Source organism: Hyperolius riggenbachi, chromosome 3 (genome assembly GCF_040937935.1).
Source record: "Hyperolius riggenbachi isolate aHypRig1 chromosome 3, aHypRig1.pri, whole genome shotgun sequence".
NCBI classification, from domain to species: Eukaryota; Metazoa; Chordata; class Amphibia; order Anura; family Hyperoliidae; genus Hyperolius; species Hyperolius riggenbachi.
This window is the reverse complement of record NC_090648.1, coordinates 76,449,854-76,474,250: the sequence shown is the minus strand read 5'-3', so window position 1 is coordinate 76,474,250 and position 24,397 is coordinate 76,449,854. Positions and strand designations below refer to the sequence as shown.

Below are 24,397 nucleotides of genomic sequence, written 5' to 3'. Positions count from 1 at the left end.
GCTTTGAGTCTGCCTGGAGAAAAGCACAATATAAATGGTCTGTGTCTGTGTACCAAGAATCTCAATTGTGCTAATATACTACACTAGGAGGGGCTCTCAATAGTTTTTTGTTTTTTTTTGTCCAAGATGATTGTTTTGGGGAATTTTGGCAAAGAATGATGAATTAGCACTTTATCTTTTGTCTTCCACGTCGCAGTGCACAGATTCCTCACTCGTCAGCCTGTCGTACTTCATCACCACTTCACTGTACAGCACATGCTGCTTGGCCACACCCACACAGTGTCTGTACAGCACTCATCCCTAGAACTGTTGCCCTAATGATCATTAAAGGTTTGTATATGTAGCTTAAAGGGAAGATCCGCGCTGCTAAAAAAAAAAACCTGCACTCACCTGGGGCTTCTTCCAGCTCCTGGCAGTCGATCGGTGCCCTCGGCATAGCTCCTCTACCTCCGGGCGTCCAGTGGTGAAGAACCCGACCTCGCCAGGTCGGCTTCCGGGTCGGCGTCATGTGCGTTCCACGGCGCGGGTCAAGTGGTGTGTGTGCCGTCATTGGGTCTCTACTGCGCAGGCGCAGTAGTTCTGCGCCTGCGCAGTAGAGACCCGATGATGTCTCTACACCACGTGACCCCCCACCGTGGAGTGCACTGAAGTGACCTGGCGAGGTCGGTTTCTTCACCGCTCTACGACCGGAGGGAGAGGAGCTGCGCCGAGGGCACCGATCAACTGCCAGGAGCTGGAAGAAGCCCCAGGTGAGTGCAGGTTTTTTTTTTTTTTTTTTTAGCAGTGTGAACCTTCACTTTAGGCTGTTTTCACAGTGGGACATTAACGTAGCCTAACTCACAGCACTGTAAAATCAATTGTGCTGTTCACAGTGCACACGTTGCGTTAAATAGTAACGCAGCACCTTAAAACAAAGTGCTGCATGCTGTACGTTATACTGGGCTAAGCAGCGTTAGACTGCTTGCACATGCTCAGTAATGTTGGAGGAGGAGGTCTCCCCTCCTCCTCTGCGGCCAGCCACATGGCTAATTAACCTCTTGAGGACTGCTGTGTTAAACCCCCCTAAAGACCAGGCACATTTTCATTAAATTGGCCACTGCAGCTTTAAGGCCAAGCTGCAGGACCGCAAAACACAGCACACAAGTGATTCCTGCCCCCTTTTCTCCCCACCAACAGAGCTCTCTGTTGGTGGGGTCTGATCGCCCCTCCCCCCCCCCCCCCAGTGTTTGTTTATTTGTGTTTGTTTTTTTAAAAATAAAAACGGTGTTTTTTCCCCCTCTTGTATAGCCCCCTCCCTCCCTCCGCCGGCCAATCCCTGTGATCAGCTGTCATAGGCTTCAGCCTATGACAGCCGATCACCTCCATGGCTCAGGAGGGGACAGCCGTGTCACACGGCTGTCCCCGGTACAGCACTGATGCTGATCGCAGCGCTGTACGGGTAATTAGACGGTGATTAGGCCGTCTAACAGTCACCCGAGCGGCAATAGCCGCTCAGAGACTAAAGAGGGGGCGGAGCTCCGCCCTCCGAGAATGAGATGTGCGCGTGATCTCATTCAAAACAGAGCCCAGGACTTTATGCCAATTGGCGTTAGGCGGTCCTGGGGCTGCCGCTGCGGCCACGCCCATCGGCGTGATGCGGTGGGCAAAAGGTTAATATTCACTGCACTGCAGAGACTCATGGTAGGACTGTAGTGTTGTCCGGATCATGAACGAATCGTTCATTTGATCCGGATCTTTTTTGTGAGTCGAATCATCCCGATCATCACAATAAAAGATTTGTTTCACAGTGGATGTCTTTCTGGAAGAAACAGGAACATACAGAATGTACAGTGCAGGGAAAGTCCTGTCCTGCTAATCATTTCACCCGAGTCTGCTTCCCTAGTAAAATGATTCAAATTATTCGGTTCAAAGATCCGGATCTTTTCAATGATCCGATTCAAATGATCTGAATCCTTAAAAAGATCCGGACTTCCTATCACTAACCTGGAGCGGCTGCTTTGAGAGCCACATAACACGGCTCAATCTGATGTCCAACTTCAAAACCACCATAAGTTGCGTTAGGTGCACGTTATGCGACCATAACGTCCCCTAAAACGCAACGTCTTGGTGTGTAAATAGCCTTTAGGTGTGCACTGGACCTTAATTGATCTAATTGATCAGTGTCTTATAGCATTTTAACCACAGTTAAAAACATTTGCACACAGGTACACATTGAAGCCAGAATGGTGAATTTAGTGGGTGTGACAGTTTTAGTCACAGAGCTCTGTGTCTTGCTGTACATGCACAGAGAGGGGAACTTCTACACCTAAACCACAGTCAAATAAAAAAAAAAAAAACTTTAAACGCTGAGCTAGTACTGCTGTATGTGAGGAGGAAATGTCATGGAAAGTTCCAGACACACGTAGCACACGCATTATGTTTGTCTTAGCAGAATCTTGTATAAAGGGTGTTATGATGTGGAGTCTCCCCCTGCATGTGTGAAACCACTCCTTCCTGTTATGTCAGAGTTCAGACACTTCACAGTATTGTAACTACCGCCCATTGATTGTCTGTCTTGGAAAAAGATACTCTAGTTCAAGGACACCTGAACTGAGGGGACTGTGGAGGCTGACATATTTATTTTCTATTAAACAACGCATATTGCCTGGCTGCCTCTAAGGGCTCGTTTCCACTATCGCGAATCCGCATGCGTCCAACATATGCGGATTCGCACATGTGATGCAAGTGAATGGGCCTGTTTCCACTGTAGCGTTGTTGAGGTGCGTTTTTTTCAGCGGTGAAAAAACGCACAAAAGAGCCGCAAAATTTGCGTGCGAGTGGAATGCATGCGAACCGCCGCTAATGTATTTAATAGGAAATTCGCATGCTGTTTTGGTATGCGAATTTTCATGCAAATTCGCATGAAATCAATGGAAAAGCACACCGGCATTGCCATGGTTAAATTCGCATACATCGTCATCCATGCGAATTTTCATGCAAATTCGCACGAAAATTTTTCGCATCCGCATGCAAATTTTGCCACAGCAATTTCACAACACAATAGTGGAAACGAGCCCTTATACTTTAAGCCATAGACCTTGAACAAAAATGCTGATCAGATGTTTCTGACTGAAGGGTGTATAGGCCTGAACGGTAAATCGAATTGAAACTGAAATCGCGAACATCAAGATCACAATTTTGGAATCGTCAAAGCGGCGATTTGCATCATGACGTCATTTCCGTATGGGGGAAGTTTGAAGATGCGGCTTCTAATTTCCATCAAGTCCCAGCCCGTGCGACCTGCAGCATCGGCAGTGTTGGGCCAAAACTGTTGGGCGTATCTTCCGCACAAGTCCAACGTTGTCAGTCCTCTCTCGCCGTCTGCCAGCTCTTGTGCACGGCATACTTCCTGGTTCCTGTATGTCGCATGACATACAGGAAGTATGCTGTGCATTAGAGTCTGCAGGAGGCGAAGTGGATATACGGGCATCGCTGGACTCGTGCTGGAAGGTATGTCCAGCTTGGGGTAGGGGGGGGGGCACAGAGAGAGACCCAGAGGGGGCACAAAGAAAGAGACGGGGCACAAAGAGAGACGGGCACAGAGGGGGAACAAACGGACACAGAGGGGCAACAAAGCTTGGTTTGAAGGAAATTGTGAATGGAATCGAAATCGTGATTTTGGACAGAAATTGCTCAATTCAATTTTTTCCTAAAATCATTCAGGCCTAGTATGCACATTCAATTTTGACTGGCCAATTGCCTACCTCCCAACTTTTTGAGATGAGAAAGAGGCACACTTAGGCTCCACCTCTGCCACACCCCTGGCACACCCCTAGTCACGCATACCGTAAAGATTTCATAAGAAAAATATGTTTTATTTTCCTTCATATTAACATTAGAAAATAAGAAATATATCAATTTAAAAGATGAGAATAAAGTTTAGAGCCAATTAAACACATTTTTTTCAGTAGAGAATTATATATATTTACATAGAAAGAGGGACAAAGTCCTGAAAGAGGGAGAAATGAGGAGGAAAGAGGAACAGAGGGACAATGTTCCCAAAGAGGGACTGTCCCTCCAAAACAGGGACAGTTGGGAGGAATGGGAGCTATGCAATCGTTGGCCAATTTTAGCACTTCCGTGTAGTATGAGATTTTGACCCTTGGGACACTCCCTGATTGCCGAGTGTTGTTCAGCTTTAGACAGCAGTGGTACAAAAATACGGTAAAATGTTTCTTTTATTTCAGCTATAGGATCTATTTATCATCTTTCCATCCACTTTAGGCATTTATCAGAGCTTTGATGTAGATATGTGTGTTCTGTTTTGCCAAATCACAGACAAAATCTGGGCAGCTGGCATCATCGCAGCCGTCACATGCGATGTCTGTTACTAAATATGAAGTAGTGGTTCCTCTTTCTTACAGATCCTCCCATAGCCGACCAGCCGCTTACTAACCACAGCCGGGCTTGTGTCAGTTTGTGCTGCTGGAAGCTTCTCGTTCATGTTGTATGGGGGGACTCTCCTGTACTCCGGGATGGCAGCGTGAGTTTGATGGTAAGTAAATGGGGGATTGTTATCCTCATTGTGGCTGCAGGGTGAGACTTTATCATCAGACTTGCCCGGGAATTGTGTACTGTATAATCTATGATGGAATTTGGAGCTCAATCTCAGAAGATCCTTCTCTAAACCACAAAACTTACAGCAACAGTTTACCACTGTAATTCAGTTTCTATATATAATCCTAGATAAAAGTGTAGACATGAGTTACAGTGATAAAGGAAGCCATTGAGTGGTGTTATTGAATTAATACTGCTTCTATAGCCAGGGCTGGATTTACCAATAGGCACTGTAGGCTAGTGCCTACAGGCGGCCCATGTGTGAAAGGCGCTCACAGACCGCCCCAAGCGCTTCCCTTCTCTCCTTCCCTCTGCAGAGTGCAAGCAGAGTGTGTATGAAGAGACTCACTGGCACTGGGGAGGAGGAAAGGCGTTACATCTGGCTATCTATTGGGGAGGGGAAAAGAGAGGCACATGTGGTTGGGGGAGACTGCTTAATGGGGCACATCAGGCTGGCCAGAAGGCATGGCTTGTGGAGGTGTAGCCTGTGATTAAGGGGCGGGGTTTAGGGCGATAGAGCTTGTGTGCCTATAGGCTCCTGAGCTGTAAATCCGGCCCATAGGTAGCTAGGCGTAGGTAGGTGCCCCATAGGTAGCTGGTCAATGGGCATAGTAGCCAGGCGAGCAGGGAGGGGGGTAAAAGACACAGACAGGCGGGCGAGGAGAGTGGTGGCTTTGCCGGGAGTCATGCGCCATTCTTACTTCTGGTTCCTGCAGTCCATGTGGAACGCAGAACTGGAATTATGCGGCACATATACCCGGCTTCAGGGAGGGAGGGCAGAGCAGGTGGAGGAACTAAAACGGCCACTCTATTGGTGGGTGGGCAGTGACAGAGTCTTCCCCACGCCGGCGTCTGCCCACCCCGAGTCCCAAAAGCAGCCGGCCAGTGCGGACGGGGACAGTGTGACGTCACGACGACGTCACGGAGCCTCCGAGGCCCCTAAAAACATGAGGCCCCAAGCAGCCGCTTGGCTTGCTTGGTGCCTGGCGGCGCCCCTGATCAGCACAACGCCGCTATCACGTCGCTGTGTGAGCCAATAGGTTTGCTGTGATTAGCAGCATCCCCCAGCTCCACACTACCACATGCACTGTGTCCATAGAGAGGCCGGTGATGGAAAGAGGGAGGGCAAATGGGAGGAGTGGAACACAAGCGTGACCGCAGGCCAAATCCAATGTAACCAGTGGCGAGCCAATTTGTATGGCTCAGTGGGCCAGTCACCTAAGCTTTAGTCTAGACTAGAGCAAGGTTAAGTTTTGTGCAGTACAATTTGCGACCACAAGGTGGGGAAAGCTTACTACTGTACAAGGCTACATCTTAGAAGATGTCTCCTATCGTTTATCATAATAGCTGCAGGATTGTTGCTGTAAATCAGTGGCGTAGCTAAGGAGCTGTAGGCCCCGATGCAAATTTTACAATGAGGCCCCCCAAGCACTCTATACATAACAATTGATACGACGCACCAAAACCTGCCAATGGCAATTACAGTGTCAGAGGTGCAAGAAGGGGATGGGGAACAGTTTGTTAATGATTCCCACTATTCAAAGTATCTATAGAAATGATTGTTATGAGCACAGGACCAATAGAGAGGTAATACTGTAGTTGAGGTAGGGCCCTTTGGGGCCCCTTTGGCCCAAGGGCCCCGATGCGGTCGCAACCTCTGCAACCCCTATTGCTACGCCCTTGCTGTAAATGTAACAGTCAGCAGTAACAATGCGATTGCCTCTAAGATTATATAATATTATGTAATTAGATAGAAACGACTATGGCAAACTGAAGTGTGAAAGATATTGAGGCTGACCTATTTAATTCCCTTTAACAATGCAAATGCAACATATGCAGCAAATGCAAAACAATGCAAATTGCCTGGCTGTCCTGCTGAGCCTCCACCTTCTAATACTTTTAGGCTACTTTCCCACCAAGAGGTTACGTTGTAGGGGACGTTATGGTCGCATAACGTGCCCCTAACGCAACGCATGGTGGTGTTGAAGTTGGACGTCAGATTGAGCAGCTCTCAAAGCAGCCGCTCCAGGTTAGTGATAGGAAGTCTGGATCTTTTTAAGGATTTGGATCATTTGAATCAAATCATTGAAAAGATCCAGGTCTGTGAACCGAATCATTTTACTAGGGAAGCAGACTGGGTGGAATGACTAGCAGGACAGGACTTTCCCTGCACTGTACATTCTGTATGTGCCTGTTTCTCCCAGACAGACATCCACTGTGAACCAAATCTTTCATTGTGATGATCCAGATGATTCGACTGACAAAAAAGATCTGGATCAAATGAAGGATTGTACTACAGTCCCACCATGAGTCACCACAGTCCCACCATGAGTCACCACAGTGCAGTGAATATTAATTAGCCATGTGGCTGGGCAGAGGAGGAGGGGAGACCTCCTCCTCCAACATTACTGAGCATGTGCAAACAGTCTAAAGCTGAGTACACACGTACGATAACGATCGTTCAAAAACGAACGATAACGACAATCGGAACGATAATCGTGCGTTCAAAAAGTGTGAATGATCGTTTTTGTGAACGATAACGATCGTTATCGTTCAATCGGACCGATCCAACCCGGCGGATTTTTTCGAAAGATAATCGTTCAATCGTTGCAGTGTGTACAAAGATCGTCCGATAACGCATGTTCTTATTGCCTGTCATAACGTCACTTCCGTTTGCGCACGCATTTTTTAATCGTTCGTCGTTCAGTACTTTATACTTATATCGTTCACGTGTGTACACAATCGTTCATTACGAACGATCTTTTCCGTCTAATTTGAATATTGTGTAAACGTCACGAATCGTTCGTAACGAACGATCTTTATCGGACGTGTATACGAACCTTTACATGGCTTAGCCCAGTGTAACGTACAGCATGCAGCACTTTGTTTAAATGTGCTGCATTACTATGTAACGCAACGTGTGCACTGTGAACAGCACATTGAATTTACAGTGCTGTGAGTTAGGCTGCGTTACTGGCTGCTGTAACATGGGACCTTAACCTCCCACTGTGAAACCAGCCTTAGCCATAGACCTTGAACAAGCATGCAGATCAGGTGTTCTGACTGAAGTCAGACTGAATTAGCTGCATGCTTGTTTCAGGTGTGTGATTCAGACACTACTGCAGCCAAAGAGATCAGCAGGACTGCCAGGAAACTGGTATTGTTTAAAGGGAAGGTCCAAGCAAAATAAAAAAATGAGTTTCACTTACCTGGGGCTTCTACCAGCCCCATGCAGCCATCCTGTGCCCTCGTAGTCACTCACTGCTGCTCCAGTCCCCTGCTGGCAGCTTGCCGACCGCATTGCGTACATTTTTACGCATTCCCGCTAGTGCAGGAACATTAACCACTTCAGGACTCAGCCTTTACCCCCCCCCCCCCCCCTTAAGGACCAGCACTGATTTCTAAGATCTGTGCTGGGTGGGCTCTACAGCCCCCAGCACAGATCAAATACCAGGCAGAGCGACCAGATCACCCCCCTTTTTTCCCCATTAGGGGTATGATGTGCTGGGGGGGTCTGATCGCTCCTGCATGCGTGTGGGTGGCGGGGGGGGGCACCTCAAAGCCCCCTCCACGGCAGGATTCCCTCTCCCTCTTCTCCCTCCCTGCCCCGGAGATCGGAGGCTGCACAGGAACGGATCTGTCCTGTGCAGCCTCTAACAGGCTCCTGTCTGTCATGTGACAGCGATCCCCGGCCGCTGATTGGCCGGGGATCGCTGATCTAGTACAACGCTGCTACTGTTAGCAGCGTTGTAAAAATGTAAACAAAGCGGATTATTTCCGCTTGTGTTTACATTTAGCCTGCGAGCTGCGATCGGCAGCCCGCAGGCTATTCACGGAGCCCCCCGCCGTGAATTGACAAGAAGCAGCCGCTCACGCGAGCGGCTGTTTCCTGATTAATCAGCCTGCAGCCGGCGACGCAGATGTGCGTCACTGGTCCTGCAGCTACCACTTTGCCGACGCGCGTTATGAGTGCGCGGTCGTCAAGTGGTTAACACATACATTTTTACGCATTACTGGTTCAATGCGTAAAAATTTAGGCATTGAACCAGTAACGCGTATAAATGTAGGTGTTAATGTTCCTGCACTAATGGGAATGCGTAAAAATGTACGCAATGCGGCCCGCCGACCTCTGAGGTCGGCAAGCTGCCAGCGGGGGACTGGAGCAGCAGTGAGTGACTACGAGGGCACAGGATGGCTGCATGGGGCTGGTAGAAGCCCCAGGGAAGTGAAACTAATTTTTTTTATTTTGCTTGAACCTTCCCTTTAAAAGGAAATGCATATGTCAGCCACCATATCCCTCTCACTTGCGCTTTTACTATTGCACACACTTCTAGAAATATATATGCATGTCCTAAAATGCTAAAAAGAGCACAGATGTGGAGCAACATTGGACAGGGGGATTTGTTTCCAAAATAGGGACTATCCCTCTGAAAGAGGAACAGCTGGACATGTTTGGAGTGAGACAAAAGTTTGTGGTTATGAAGAAAGCGCTTTCCACCAATATGTAATGTCCGTGGCAGACATTGCTAGTTTGTGTTTGTTTTGTTCCTTGTTTCTCTTCTGTTCTAGTTCTGCTTTGAGCCGCATAGCTATTTTTAAATCTTTCCTTGCACCCTTTAGATCAGTGGTCCTCAAACTAAGGCCCGCGGGCCGAATGTGGCCCCCTAAGGCTTTCTTACCGGCCCCCCACACAGAAAATGTATTGCTTATAAATGCAGTCAGCTACATCTTTAACTATTGGTGGTCCACATATGGAATAGCAGTGCAGCACCCCCCATCCACATGGAAGCCAGAAAGCAGAAATTTTGCTGGTTTCCAATCAAATTCCACATCAGGTGACACTGCTGTCCAATTGGCTTGCAGATTGTCACCTGGGTATGCTTCACTGTCTGGTCCGCAAAGACTTCTACATCATTTTATGTTTACTCCGGCCCACCAGCGGTCTGAAGTATGTTGACCCGGCCCTCAACCCAAAATGTTTGGGGACCCCTGCTTTAGATAGATAGATCAGAATATCATTTCCGATGATCTGATGAATCTCAACAAGATTTTACTTTTCCAACATTGAAAAATAAACATGTAACAAGTTTAAAGTGGAACTGAACTCTTGCACAGGACAGAAGGAAGACAGAGAGAAATCCACCCTGTATGTATTTAGAGAGTTTAGCCTGTCTAATTCCCCCTCATTTGTGTCTAATCACAAGTTGTAATCTGATCTCTCCCCTATGTCACATGACTGCCTATGGCAGAGATGGCAGATAAGCTCATTTGAAAGCACAGGCTGTTAACAATATGTCTGCTTCCATGAATCAGGAAGTATAAACAGTGAAGATGTACTTTAGGATTTGTATCAGCTGTAACAAAGACATGTTTTTTGTTTATAGGTTATTATGCTGTTGTGTATCTTTTAGAGCAGAGGGGACGTTCTGAGTTCAGATGCGCTTTAGCAGCGCATAGAACACAGCGCGGAAATCTGTGGACAAACACTGCTCACAGGGCTGGTTTAAGCAACAATGGGGCCCCAGGGCAAAATAAACCTGCCCCCCCCCCCCCCCCCCCAACAGATACCCCGGAGCAAAAATTGGCATTAAGGGACCTTTTTTGCAGCTGGTATAGTCAGGGTTTGAAGCCCCAATCGGTCGGAGCTCCACATTTTGGCTACCCCAGCCTTCATGAAGGACAAGGGGTTAAAAAGTTTCAGGAGGGGGGACCCCACATAATTAAAAAAAAAAAATCCCACACTCTAAACATAAAAAAAAATTGGGAAAATAGGAAAAAATGTCAGGGATCTTCATACAGCCATATTGCGGCTGTATAGCGATCCCTGGCCAAAGCGCTGCAGCTGCGTATGGACCCCCTGGAAAGCCCGTCAGGAAATGTATTGCTCTTTCTTTTGATCAATGTAAAATTACACTACCGTTGGGTACTAAAAGTGACATTTACCGCATTTAAAAGTATACTTTTTTCCTTCAAAACTTTAAAATCGATTTTCTCAAAAACTATAAGGTCTTTTTGAAAAATTGTTTTTTCCTCTTATTCCCAATGATCTCCTTAACATATCCTGCAGATTTAGGGTTTCTAGAATTTAAGGTGGATTTGCTATTAACCATTAAAGTCAGCTGGTTTTTAAATGTGTATTTTTTTTTCCTTTGAAACTTTAAAATCGATTTTCTCAAAAACTATAAGGTCGATTTGAAAAAAAAAAATTTCCCTTGTAGCCACTGGGGGCCCCTACAAGCTCTGGGGCCCTGGGGCAGCTGCCTCCTTTGCCTCTATGGTAGTGCCAGCCCTGACTGCTCACAGCATTCTGCAACACACTCTACACACACAGCTATGCACAGAGCACACATACATTGCAGAAACCCCTTTGTTCTGAACAGGCCCGGATTTACATCACAAGAGCCTATAGGCACAGATGTCCTGGCACCTTAGCCCTCCATGAACCTACAAACCCCCACCGAACTGCAATGCAAGTGTGCTGAGTGATCAAGTTGTCACTTCTCCCTTACTTGTCATATGTAGCAAAGGTGCTCCTTAGTATTAGGTAGCCAAAGCTACCTTCAGTATTAAGTAGCTAGTGTAATGCGGAAAGCAGGGCGAGTAACCTCTCTTTTACACTCTCATCAGGACTCTGCATAGTGAAGGGGAGGGAAGTGCTCGGGGAGTGAACCGCCTTTCCATCATTGGGTGCCAGTAGACACGTGCCTACAGTGCCTTATGGTATATCTGGCCCTGGTTCTGAATTTCCACTCCAATTTCCCACAATTCCCTTTTAAAATACCTTGGTACAGATTTTACCCTTTAAAGGACACCTGAAGTGGGAGGGTTACCCCTGCAGAAGTAGTTCCTAGCAAACCTGCAGCTTTGATGTTTTGATCTGTGCAGAGTAGCTCATGCCTCGGGTAGGTAACAGTCACAGAGAATCCCACTGTGACCAATCTGCTAAACCAGCTCACCTTCATGCTGCAGCAGTGCTGAGATTTTACTGCTACAGTCAAATTAGTGCACTTCTAAAAGAGCAAAGGGCACTAGTTTACACTGCCATGCCCCCCAGCACTCAGGGGCAAAATCAGGATTTTCAAAGGGGGAATCCTGAAAGGTCTCCCTCAGCCACGCACAATACAGTATAATAATATGGTAGGACATCATGCTGGGTACGCATAATGCAATTTCCCGTCCGACCGACCAACCGACAACTGAATCGATCAGGAGCAGTTTGCATACAGATAATGAGGACAGCCGACATTGCTAATAAAGGGCAGAGGGAATCATTCACACAGCAGGGCACAGGGCTGTGCTCATACCTGACTCAGTTAAGTTTCCCAGAGCTGCTCCATGCTCTGTACACACGCTGCTGCTCCCTTCTCTGTACACACACTGCTGTTCCATGCTCTACACACGCTGCTGCTCCATGCTCTGTACACACGCTGCTGCTCGACGCTCTGTACATAGGATGCTGCGCGCTTCTCTGTACACACACTGCTGTTCCATGCTCTGTACACACGCTGCTGCTCCATGCTCTGTACACACGCTGCTGCTCCAAGCTCTGTACATAAGCTGCTGCGCCATGCTCTGTACACACGCTGCTGCTCCATGCTCTGTACATACGCTGCTGCGCCATGCTCTGTACACACGCTGCTGCTCCATGCTCTGCACACATGCTGCTGCTCCATGCTCTGCACACATGCTGCTGCTCCATGCTCTGTACACATGCTGCTGCTCCATGCTCTGTACACATGCTGCTGCTCCATGCTCTGTACACATGCTGCTGCTCCATGCTCTGTACACATGCTGCTGCTCCATGCTCTGTACACATGCTGCTGCTCCATGCTCTGTACACACACTGCTGCTCCATGCTGTGTACACATGCTGCTGCTCCATGCTCTGTACACACGCTGCGGCGCCATGCTATATACATACGCTGCTGCTCCATGCTCTCTTCCACCGCTGCTGCTCCACGCTCTGTACATACGCTGCTGCTCCATGCTCTGTACACACGCTGCTGCTCCATGCTCTCTACACACACTGCTGCTCCATGCTCTGTGGACACGCTGCTGCTCCATGCTCTTTACACACGCTGCTGCTCCATGCTCTGTACATACGCTGCTGCTCCATGCTCTGTACACACGCTGCTGCTCCATGCTCTGCACACACACTGCTGCTCCATCCAAAGTCAACTGTAGCAGAGAAAGAAAGGGGGCAATGCTGTTAGCTGCAGGATACCTGCCGATATACTGGTGTCTAAACTTGTGCCCGTCCCCAGACACTGCACCGGCCCTGGTCTGTGGGGGGATTCTGGGCAGCTGTAACCCCCCCCCCCGCATTTGCCTATGTGTATATGTAATATTATCTTTATTCAAAACACACATGTTAATTGGTTCCCTCCAATCAGGGGCGCCTTTACCTACTGACCACCCAGGCAGCGGCTTGGAGCGGCTTTGATGGGGAAGGCGCAATAAATTACTGTCAGTCCAAGGGGAAATAAAAATTCCTGTCCTGAAAGACCGTTGTAAGGGACTGGAGAGAAAAAGATTTCCTTCTTGTAAGGCTTGGTGGTGTATTCTCCACAGTCAGCATGCAACGCATGAGCTGACGTGGAGGTACACACACTAGCACAAGGAAACAGGCTATCCCTAGTATAGTGGAGGGGAGGACTGACTCCAATAGGAGATTGTGGCGCACAGAGCCAGTGCAGATCCGACAGCCACAAACAATACTTTCGCTATAACGTCTCAGCGCAAAGTAGCGCTGAGCGCATAAACCAGAACTGAGGAGATCAGGACAGGTAGACAGAATGAACGCTTGCTAGCTAGCCGCTACTTAGTGACAGCAAGCGTCCAAAACAAGACAGACTGGAATGAGGCAGCCAATGCGATTGCAGCGATGGCGTGCCTCACAAAGACAGGACAGGATAGTCAGGAAATAGCAGGATCAAGATAGATGAACGTAACACAGACAAATATACAGACAAATATACAATAAGTATGTTTTCCTAGCGTATTACAATTACAGCTATTAATGAAACTATTTGTAACGTCTGACTAACATATGTATATATCGGCAATGAACCGATATATGACGTAAGCAGGAACACTGACTTAGGACTGGAATAATACAGGGAACAGGACTCAGAAGGATTCGCTATCTCTTCGCAGAGATGAACGCAATCCACAAACGGAACCAGGAGCAGGGTAACTAGCTCAGCACGGGTGAGCACGATACGCGCAACCTACCAAAACGTGCTGGAAAGCTGACTAACTGCACACAGGATATAAACAGTTCGTGTACGTATACATCAGCGACACTGATGTATCAACGTAACACAAATACAAGGAAAATAATAAACGTGCTGGTATGCATATATATTGGCAATGAACCAATATATGATGCAAAGACCAGCAAAGTATCTTTAGAACAAGAAACACGATCGGGGGCTGAAGCGACAGCAAGACAGGCTTAAACTGAAGCTATGAAAACCCGAGGAGTCCTGCAGGAAGCAGATCTTTATACTGAGGTCATCCAATGGGAGCAGACATGCAGATTCCCACACAGGTGAATGATAATCAGTCACAAGCTGACAGCAGGGAAAGGCAGACAAAGCTATGCAGCTTGCATGGAAAGAGATCAGAACTGCCTGAGCTGCAGCACTACTACTTCCAGCAATACCTGCTGCACCAGCGATCATGACAGTACCCCCGCCCTTAAAGGCGGATACCAGACGCCTCTCAAAACTGACCTTCCCAAGGAGACAACCTAACTGATAATTCATGATGACCGGGACAGCCCGGCAAGACCAAATTCCAGAATCAGTCATCACAAGACTGGACCCATCAGAACCAGAACCTACAGAACCATGCCCATCAGTACTACAAGTCTCAGTGTGACACCCATCAGAACCATGATTTCCAGAAGAAAGCCCCCCGAAGCTCTCTGAGCGATACCCACTGCCTTCCAGGGACCGTCCAAAAATGCCAAAGCCTTTGCAATGCCCACCGGAACTGTCTTTACCAACACAAAACCCACTGTTGAACCAGTCCAAGGTACCAGGACAAGCTCCCTCAGAGATCTCCCAGAACACTTTAAAGCTCCAAAGAGATCCCAAAAGGTCAGAACGCCCTTTAGGCTCACATGGAGAACTATCAAGAATCCCCATGGAACCTATGGCAATTCCCGAGTCAGGGTTACAAGGACAAACATCAAGATCAGGGCTTTCAGGGACCAGAACCATCTCTGGGCATGCAGGCAGACTGGCAACATCAGAACATGTCTCCCCTAAGGAAGCATCTGAGTATGCTAACGCCTTAGACACACTTGGGCATTCTGGCACACAAAGCACATCTGGGCACACTGGCACAAGAGAAACCTCTGGGCATGTCAAGGAACTGTGAACCTCAGGGCCAGCCAAGATAGGACCGAAACCAGGACTGGACAAAAATTCATCATGACTAGACTTCACAAGCACTGGACTCTCACTAAAGAATGCAGGAACAGACTTGGATGTCGCTGATTCTAGCAAGGTTATTAACAAATCAGGTTCAGGGGCATAAACAAGACAGGACAAGTCTTCTGATGTATGAACTGAGCTAGATAGGGATTCCACAACTTCCTCTGGACTTTACAGAGACTCATCTAGTACCTGGGATTGGGGCTCCAAAGTAGCTGCAAAACAAGTCAATATTACAGCATCCCCCACTGAACTGGGCAAATCTGAGGAATTCCCTGGACAGGAAGGGAACTCCGGAATCTCCGCCACACCAGCCAGAGAATCAGAATTTTCCAAGATACCAGGCAGGTTTTCAGGAACACTTACTAAATCAGACTGAAATTCTGAGACTTCTGTTATTTTGACCAGAGAATCAGAATTATCCATGTTACAGGGCAAGACTTCTGAAACATTCAGAGGACAGGGCTGGAGTTCCTCGGCTGTTACAACACTGGAGAGGGACTCAACAACATTGGTTAAAACAGACTGTGTACAGGGCAAGGTATCTAAGACACTTGCTGACGAGGACAATATTTCAATGACTTCTGCTTCATCAGACAAAGATTCATCAAGTTTATTTAGAGTGGACTTTAATTCTAAGACAGCTGCTAAACAAGTGAATATTGCTGCAACACCCACTGAGGTAAGCAGTGCCTCAGAGTCTTCTGCTAGAGGGTTTGAAGTATCCAAAGTACTGGGTGAAGCATAGGACTCTGAGACTCCAGCTTCACTGGACAGGATCACTGAACAGTCCATATTGCAGGGCAAAACCATGGAAGCACCTGCTGGACAGCATAAGGATTCTGTGACCTGAGCTTCATAGGAGAGATCTACTGCACAATTCATGGTACAGGGCAAATTTACTGGAACATTTTCTGAACAAGGTAATAATTCTGCGATTTCAGGTTCACATAGCAGATGCTCTGAGCTATTCACGAAACTAGAGCGAGGTGTAGAAACAGGAAGATCAAGACACAATGTTTGCGCATCTGAATCACCATTCATTTGTAAAATTGGAAAATTCAGATGCTGGGGTTTTGAGGTTTCTAGACAGGATTGCTGGGACTCGGAAACTGATGTAGTGCATCTATTGGCATCTGCTGGATCAGACAGGAGTTGAACTTTATTAACACAGGTAATTTCTGCAGAAGTGTTTGCAGAGGCAGGCAAGATTTTTCTGGTGTCTGTTTCAATGAACAAAGACTCATGAGTACTGGCTAGACTGGACTCGGAAGTCAGCAGGACCTCTGGATTCTCTGCTGAGAAATTTGTGCAGGGCAAGGTTAAGAAAGTATCAGTGGCTTCTGTTTTACTGGGAAGTAACACTAAGTTATCCATGGTACAGGGTGGAATTGCAGGAACTTCAATTTCACACAAAAAGAACTCCGAATCACCTGCTGAATCAGCCAAAGGTGCTGAAGCAGGCGGGTCAGAACGCCAAATTTGCGAATTCGGAGTCACATAAAAATCATCCAAAATCAGTTCCCACACATCAATCAAAGGAGCCACACAGTCATACCTACACACACCAGTCTCTATTAGGTTATAGGCTGACTTAATGCATGCATTCAATACCATTTCACTTTTTGCACTGTAAAATTGACAAAATGAACTTGAATCATTCTTCCATTCACAGACCAGGGCTTCCATCTCTCCCCTCTCGAATGGAGGATCCCATGCATACTTAACAGCGTAACATTTAGGCTGATCACAGTTTGCAGATATGATTGTGGCAGGCACATGTATAGGGTTAATTAGCAGGTGATTGGCAGATTCCTTATTCTTAAGAATCTCCAATACCTGTAGCAAGTGTTGAACTGTAGTGTATGCAAACTTCCCTTGCTTCACAAATAAGTTGATTTGTTCAATACTCTGTAATATCTCCTCATAATCATACTCAGATAATTCTTTTAAACAAAAATCTTTATTTTCCCTAGCCAGGGAGGAAAGTTCATTAGTAGTTTCATAAGTCCATTTAACTCCCCTGAAAGACAATTGCATTTCATTATCTGTTAATGGCAGAATCTCATTATAGGTCTCAGTCGCTAAGGATAACGACTCTGCAGATCGGACACGTTTCTTAGAACGTTTGCGTTTTGCCTTAGACCCTGCTGCCTTTGGTGATTTATTCAAAGCTGCAGGAAAATTATCAGGAACACTCTCTGCTTGCTGATCATTTTTGCAAACAATTGAAGGAGAAGCTGATTGGCCTGCTGCCAGGAGTTCATTTAGAGGAAAAGGCAATGGATCTATGCGCAACCAATTATGGATCACAAACGCTAGAAATTCCAGCGGTCTCTCTTTCAAATCGGAATGATTGAGAACATCAAATGCCCACTGAAACAATTGCCCTTTAAACAAAATATAAACTAGCTGGAGTGCCCAGGTTGAAACAGGAGTCGCTTGGAGATCGGGATTGGCCAGGAACCTGTCACATTCAGAGAAAAACTCATTTTCTGTTTCAGAGTTAAGTTCTTCAAATTTCTTAAAGGAACAGGAACCATAATTAAAGGGATACTGTAGGGGGTCGGGGGAAAATGAGTTGAACTTACCCGGGGCTTCTAATGGTCCCCCGCAGACATCCTGTGTTGGCGCAGCCACTCACTGATGCTCCGGCCCTCCTCCGGTTCACTTCTAGAATTTCTGACTTTAAAGTCAGAAAACCACTGCGCCTGCGTTTCTGTGTCCTCGCTTCTCCTGATGTCACCAGGAGTGTACTGCGCAGACACAGACCATACTGGGCCTGCGCTGTGCACTCTTGATGACATCAGCGGGATCGAGGACACGGCAACGCAGGCGCAGTGGTTTTCAGACTTTAAAGTCTGAAATTCCAGAAGTGAACGGGAGGCGGGGCCGGAGCATCGGTGAGTGGCTGCGCCAACACAGGATGTCTGCGGGGGACCGTTAGAAGCCCCGGGTAAGTTCAACTCATTTTCCCCCGACCCCCTACAGTATCCCTTTAACAGTGTCATACTTTCTGGGAATCCCCCCCACAATGGGGATTGGTAAGGGGGTTTTCATAATGTAAGGCTTGGTGGTGTATTCTCCACAGTCAGCATGCAACGCATGAGCTGACGTGGAGGTACACACACTAGCACAAAGAAACAGGCTATCCCTAGTATAGTGGAGGGGAGGACTGACTCCAATAGGAGATTGTGGCGCACAGAGCCAGTGCAGATCCGACAGCCACAAACAATACTTTCGCTATAACGTCTCAGCGCAAAGTAGCGCTGAGCGCATAAACCAGAACTGAGGAGATCAGGACAGGTAGACAGAATGAACGCTTGCTAGCTAGCCGCTACTTAGTGACAGCAAGCGTCCAAAACAAGACAGACTGGAATGAGGCAGCCAATGCGATTGCAGCGATGGCGTGCCTCACAAAGACAGGACAGGATAGTCAGGAAATAGCAGGATCAAGATAGATGAACGTAACACAGACAAATATACAGACAAATATACAATAAGTATGTTTTCCTAGCGTATTACAATTACAGCTATCAATGAAACTATTTGTAACGTCTGACTAACATATGTATATATCGGCAATGAACCGATATATGACGTAAGCAGGAACACTGACTTAGGACTGGAATAATACAGGGAACAGGACTCAGAAGGATTCGCTATATCTTCGCAGAGATGAACGCAATCCACAAACGGTAACAGAACAGGATTCAGAAGGATTCGCTATCTCTTCGCAGAGATGAACGCAATCCACAAACGGAACCAGGAGCAGGGTAACTAGCTAAGCACGGGTGATCACGATACGCGCAACCTACCAAAACGTGCTGGAAAGCTGACTAACTGCACACAGGATATAAACAGTTCGTGTACGTATACATCAGCGACACTGATGTATCAACGTAACACAAATACAAGGAAAATAATAAACGTGCTGGTATGCATATATATTGGCAATGAACCAATATATGATGCAAAGACCAGCAAAGTATCTTTAGAACAAGAAACACGATCGGGGGCTGAAGCGACAGCAAGACAGGCTTAAACTGAAGCTATGAAAACCCGAGGAGTCCTGCAGGAAGCAGATCTTTATACTGAGGTCATCCAATGGGAGCAGACATGCAGATTCCCACACAGGTGAATGATAATCAGTCACAAGCTGACAGCAGGGAAAGGCAGACAAAGCTATGCAGCTTGCATGGAAAGAGATCAGAACTGCCTGAGCTGCAGCACTACTACTTCCAGCAATACCTGCTGCAGCAGCGATCATGACACTTCTGTTTTAAGAAGGCAAATTACACCAAGCTTTGCTTTTTTAGTAGGAGGGCATTTGGTTCCTTTTATCCCCCTATACATTCCTAGTAGCTTGGGTCACCCTGAGCTGCTTGGTTACTCTGCTCTTTTCACAAATAGCCTTCTGCTAAGTCACTAAAGAATCATTCAGAGTTCAGAATTATAGATACTCCCTAAGAAGAAGGTGTCTGGCTTATAGCTGTTCTCTGCCCCTCCACAGAGGAGACAGCGACAGCGCCCTACCCCCAAATGTTACTGAGTCTGCAGAGGGAGTGAGACAAACAAACAAACAGTAAACTCTGCAGACAGCTGTGTGCTCTGCTAGAAGGTCTGCATGTCTAGATGTCAGGAGGATCGCCATGACTAGCTATGGAGCGGTAGGATCATCTGATCCTCTCCCCTACACAGCCTGCACTTCTCCCTGAATTCAACAGGACAGTGTTTGAAGTGTGTAATGGACACAGTGGGAGTTGCAGGTTTTGTCTTTCATTGTGCGTGAGTGAATAGGAGGGCAGCATCTAAAGCTCAAACAATGATAATGGACATGTAAGCAATGTGTGTAATTACATCCATCACTACTTATAATTGAAGATGGCATAATAATGTATTTCCATTAATGCTGTCTGTTTGCCCTCTCTCTAATGCTATGTACCACCTCACGATTTTTCCAACGATTTTCCCGATGTTCATCAATTTTTTTTTTGAGCGACAAGTAGTCATTTACACAATGTCGTGACATCGCTTAGCGTTGTGTGGTGAAAAGTGACCGTCACTGAGGATCAAGTAAAGTACTGAGGTCGCTTGACTTCTCGTTCGCGCCCGTCCTGTAATGTCACGTGACATCTCACATACCCGCTGGCAGGAAGATGAATCGCTGGACGCTTGTCATGAGGGACACCTCGCTGGATCCATCTTCCTGTGTTGTTGCAGTCACTGTGGTGAGTGTGGAGCTTAACTTTGCTCGCCCTCACCCTCTGCTCATGCTCCCTCTCCCACTGTCTCTCTGACCAAACAACTGCTACTTGGGGAACAATGTGCAAAACTATGTACACTAGTCTGAGCACTCTTCAGGGGAGCCAGTAGCATTTGGAACTATTATTGTGTATTTATGTAGCACTGACATCTTCAGCACGTTACAGAGTACATAGTCATGTCACTGACTGCTCACTGGAGCTTACAATTTCATCCCTACCATAGTCAAACTGTAATGTCCGACCATATTATTATCATGTATTTATATAGCACTGACATCTTCTGCAGTACTTTATATAGCACTGACATCTTCTGCAGTACTTTACAGAGTACATAGTCATGTCACTGACTGTCCTCAGAGGAGCTCACAATCTAATCCTACCATAGTCATAGTCTAATGTCCTACCATATTATTATTATGTATTTATATAGCACTGACATCTTCTGCAACACTTTACAGAGTACATAGTCATGTCACTGACTGTCCCCAGAGGAGCTCACAATCTAATCCTACCATAGTCATAGTCTAATGTCCTACCATATTATTATTATGTATTTATATAGAACTGACATCTTCTGCAGCACTGTAGAGAGTACATAGTGATGTCACTGACTGTCCTCAGAGGAGCTCACAATCTAACCCTACCATAGTCATAGTATAATGTCCTACCATATTATTATTGTTTATTTATATAGCACTGACATCTCCTGAAGCACTTTACAGAGTACATAGTCATATCACTGACTGTCCTCAGAGGAGCTCACAGTCTAATCCCTACCACAGCTATAGTCTAATATTTTCAATATAGGATTGTTTTGGGGTAAACCAGTTGACTTATTAGTATGTTTTTTAGGATGCAGGAAATGTCTGAAGTGTCTGAAGACAGAAACTCCATGCAGATTTTGCCCTGGCCAATGTTCAAGCCTAGGACTCAGCACTAAAATGCAGTAGTGCCACCCACTGAGCCTCTATTCTACTCATAGATATCTGCTCATCCATGTCATCATTTCTGACCCTCTACTACCCTTCCTCCCTCCATTCTACTTCTCTTCTCTTGTATCACTGTGCTTATCTCCAGAATGGATTATGAATCAAACTATTAGCCCCAGTGCACACCAAAACCGCTAGCAGATCCTCAAAACGCTAGCGGTTTTGGAGCAGATTTCAGAGCAATTCTAGGCATGTTTAGAGACATTTTCTAAACATGCCGAGCGTTTTTGTGAAGCAGATTACAAATATTGTTACAGTAAAAGCTGTTACTGAACAGCTTCTGTAACAAATACGCCTGGAAAACTGCTCTGATCTAGCGTTTTTCAGAGCGGTTTGCATTTTTCCTATACTTTATATTGAGGCAGAATCGCTTCTGCAAACCGCAAATGTGCAGCAGGAGGCACGTTTGCGGTTTGCTAAAAACCTCAAACCGCTGGTGTGCACCATCCCATTGAAATACATTAGCCAAGCGTTTTCACAGACAAATGCGGTTGGCGGATCGCTGCTAAAACCGCTCGGTGTGCACTGTGCCTTAAACCACCTTACCATATCAGCCCTTCAATGTCATGATATACCCACTCCAGTCTTACCCTAACAGGTGGTAACATATCTGCATATCTCATAATGTTTGTGAGAAATTATTTTGAAAGTAAGAATTTCTTGCTTAGAGTTGGGCCGAACCTCCGATTTTAGGTTCGCGAACCTGGTTCGCGAACTTCCGCGGAAGGTTCGGTTCGCGTTAAAGTTCGCGAACCGCAATAGACTTCAATGGGAATGCGAACTTTGAAAAAAAAAATAATTATGCTGGCCACAAAAGTGATGGAAAAGATGTTTCAAGGGGTCTAACACCTGGAGGGGGGCATGGCGGAGTGGGATACATGCCAAAAGTCCCGGGGAAAAATCTGGATTTGACGCAAAGCAGCGTTTTAAGGGCAGAAATCACATTGAATGCTAAATGACAGGCCTAAAGTGCTTTCAAACATCTTGCATGTGTATACATCAATCAGGTAGTGTAATTAAGGTACTGCTTCACACTGACACACCAAACTCACCGTGTAACGCACCGCAAACAGCTGTTTGTGTAGTGACGGCCGTGCTGGACTGGTGCGCACCATGGCGAGAGTGCAGGTTTTGGTGGCTTTACAGCCCATATGGTCGCCTGGCTGATGTAGCTGAATGACAGAACAGTGACTGTCCAGCTGATCAAATTTGGTCTGACCACAATGAGGCAACGACCTTATTATCGTGGGTGTGCCCCCCGAGACACTCATCTAGGCGCCGGTCATTGCTTCATTGTGATACGCAAGCCCCTTCACCACGGCAAGGTAATGATCACGAAGGGGAATGGGCGCATGTACATGCCTTTTCTTTTGTTGTTGCAGCTGCCCGCAGTGCAGCCAGAAAAATTAGGCAGTCATGTACACGCACCAGAAAAATTATTACACCGCCCGCTGCTAGCAGCGGCCTAAAAAATTCAGCAATCCGCCTGGAGTCCCGGACCCTGTTGGTGGTGGCGGAGAAGCAGGGGCGCCTTTACCGGCTGGCACTACAAGCGGGTGCCTGAAGCGGCATGAAGAAAGGGGGGCGCGCTGCTGCAGGGGGTTAGACTGCGTGCGTGCGGCTGATCGCCGCTATTAAAATCACCTGCAGCTGCGCTTGTCGGCGAACGTGGTTTATTTACACCACGTGGTGCTCTGCCTCTTCTATGCACGCCCCCCCCCCGCTGGCCCAGCCAATAGACTTGGTGGAAAGTCCCGCCCACTCCACCTCCTCCAAATCGCCTTGCCGGCCGGCCGGCCGGGCTTGCCCGCTCACCGCCCCTCTCCCTAGCAGCAGCCGCAGTTTGTTTTCTGCGTGGTGCGGCGCTGCCTCTAACTCCGCCCCCCGCCTGAAGGCAGCGTGTAGTGATGGGAATTCCGGCTCTTCCGACCCATCACTAGCAGCGTGACTCTACTGGCTGGCGCGACGGCGCCGCATGCCTGAGGCTGGGGACAGGGAGATTGCACTATTGTGTGTCGTCTGTGACCCCTGCTGAGCCCCCCCTTGGCCGGCCTTGCATGTGTTCCGCGCTCTATCCCCCTCCCCTCCCCCATCCAAACAAGTGGCTGCATTAGGAGTGCAGTGCTGCTGAGGCAAATAAGGTAAGCCCATACTAGGCTAAAGTTGTGAACATTGCGGGCCCCTCACCCGGATAGCTACCCACCCACCCACCCGGCTACCTACCTACCTACCCACCCGGCTACCTAACCACTCACCTGGCTACCTACCCACCCGGCTACCTACCCACCCACCAGGCTACCTACCTACCCACCCACCCGGCTACCTACCTACCTACCCACCCGGCTACCTACCTAACCACCCACCCAGCTACCTACCTAACCACCCACCCACCCGGCTACCTACCTATCGGGCTAGTTACCTACCCACCCACCCACCAGGCTACCTACCCACCCGGCTACCCAGCCACCCACCAGGCTACCTACCCACCCGGCTAAACCCACCCACCAGGCTGCCTACCGACCCACCCACCAGGCTACCTACCGGGCTAGTTACCAACCCACCCACCAGGCTACCTAACCACCCACCCACCAGGCTACCTAAGCTACCTGCAAACAATAGATTTTTGCAGGATATCAACCACGTAACTAACCTACCGTCTCACCTATACAAACAACCAATATCTAACAAATTTATAGGGAGCCAGGTTTACAAAAGTAGAAAATTTATTATTACACTATTCAATTTATTTCAATTAGCCACTATGCGTGTTTAAAAACAATTAAAAATCATCAAATATAGCCAGCATTGTTGGATTCCCACCCGGATATTATAGGTGCACCTATGAAATTGATTTGATACCGGTATTCAGTTCTATTGATTTTCTTCAGGCCCCTTTAATCACAGGTAATCCATCATGTTAGCTATATTGGGTCACCATAAGCTGTTTTCTTCAGCCCTCCCCGTGTGCCACTACAGCACGCCTCTAATCACAATTGGATACGCTCTCATTACGTACAATTATATTGTGTACAACCCTGCCGCCTTAGCATCAACCAGACACTTTCCAAAGGTCCTACCATCCGCAAAAGCATCCCTCTGTA

The 24,397-nt window shown here is 47.3% G+C and overlaps 1 protein-coding gene across 2 annotated transcripts in view; it reads left to right on the top strand.

Moving 5' to 3' along the window:
• The first annotated feature begins 4,444 nt into the window (after positions 1-4,444).
• P2RY11 (purinergic receptor P2Y11) overlaps positions 4,445-24,397 on the top strand; it is a 144,379-nt gene continuing 124,426 nt past the window's right edge. The window contains exon 1 of one of the 2 annotated variants that reach the window (XM_068274406.1): positions 4,445-4,534. The gene's annotated coding sequence lies outside the window, so the exon portion shown is untranslated. The remainder of the gene's footprint in view (positions 4,535-24,397) is intronic. The other variant, XM_068274407.1, reaches the window with a different exon arrangement.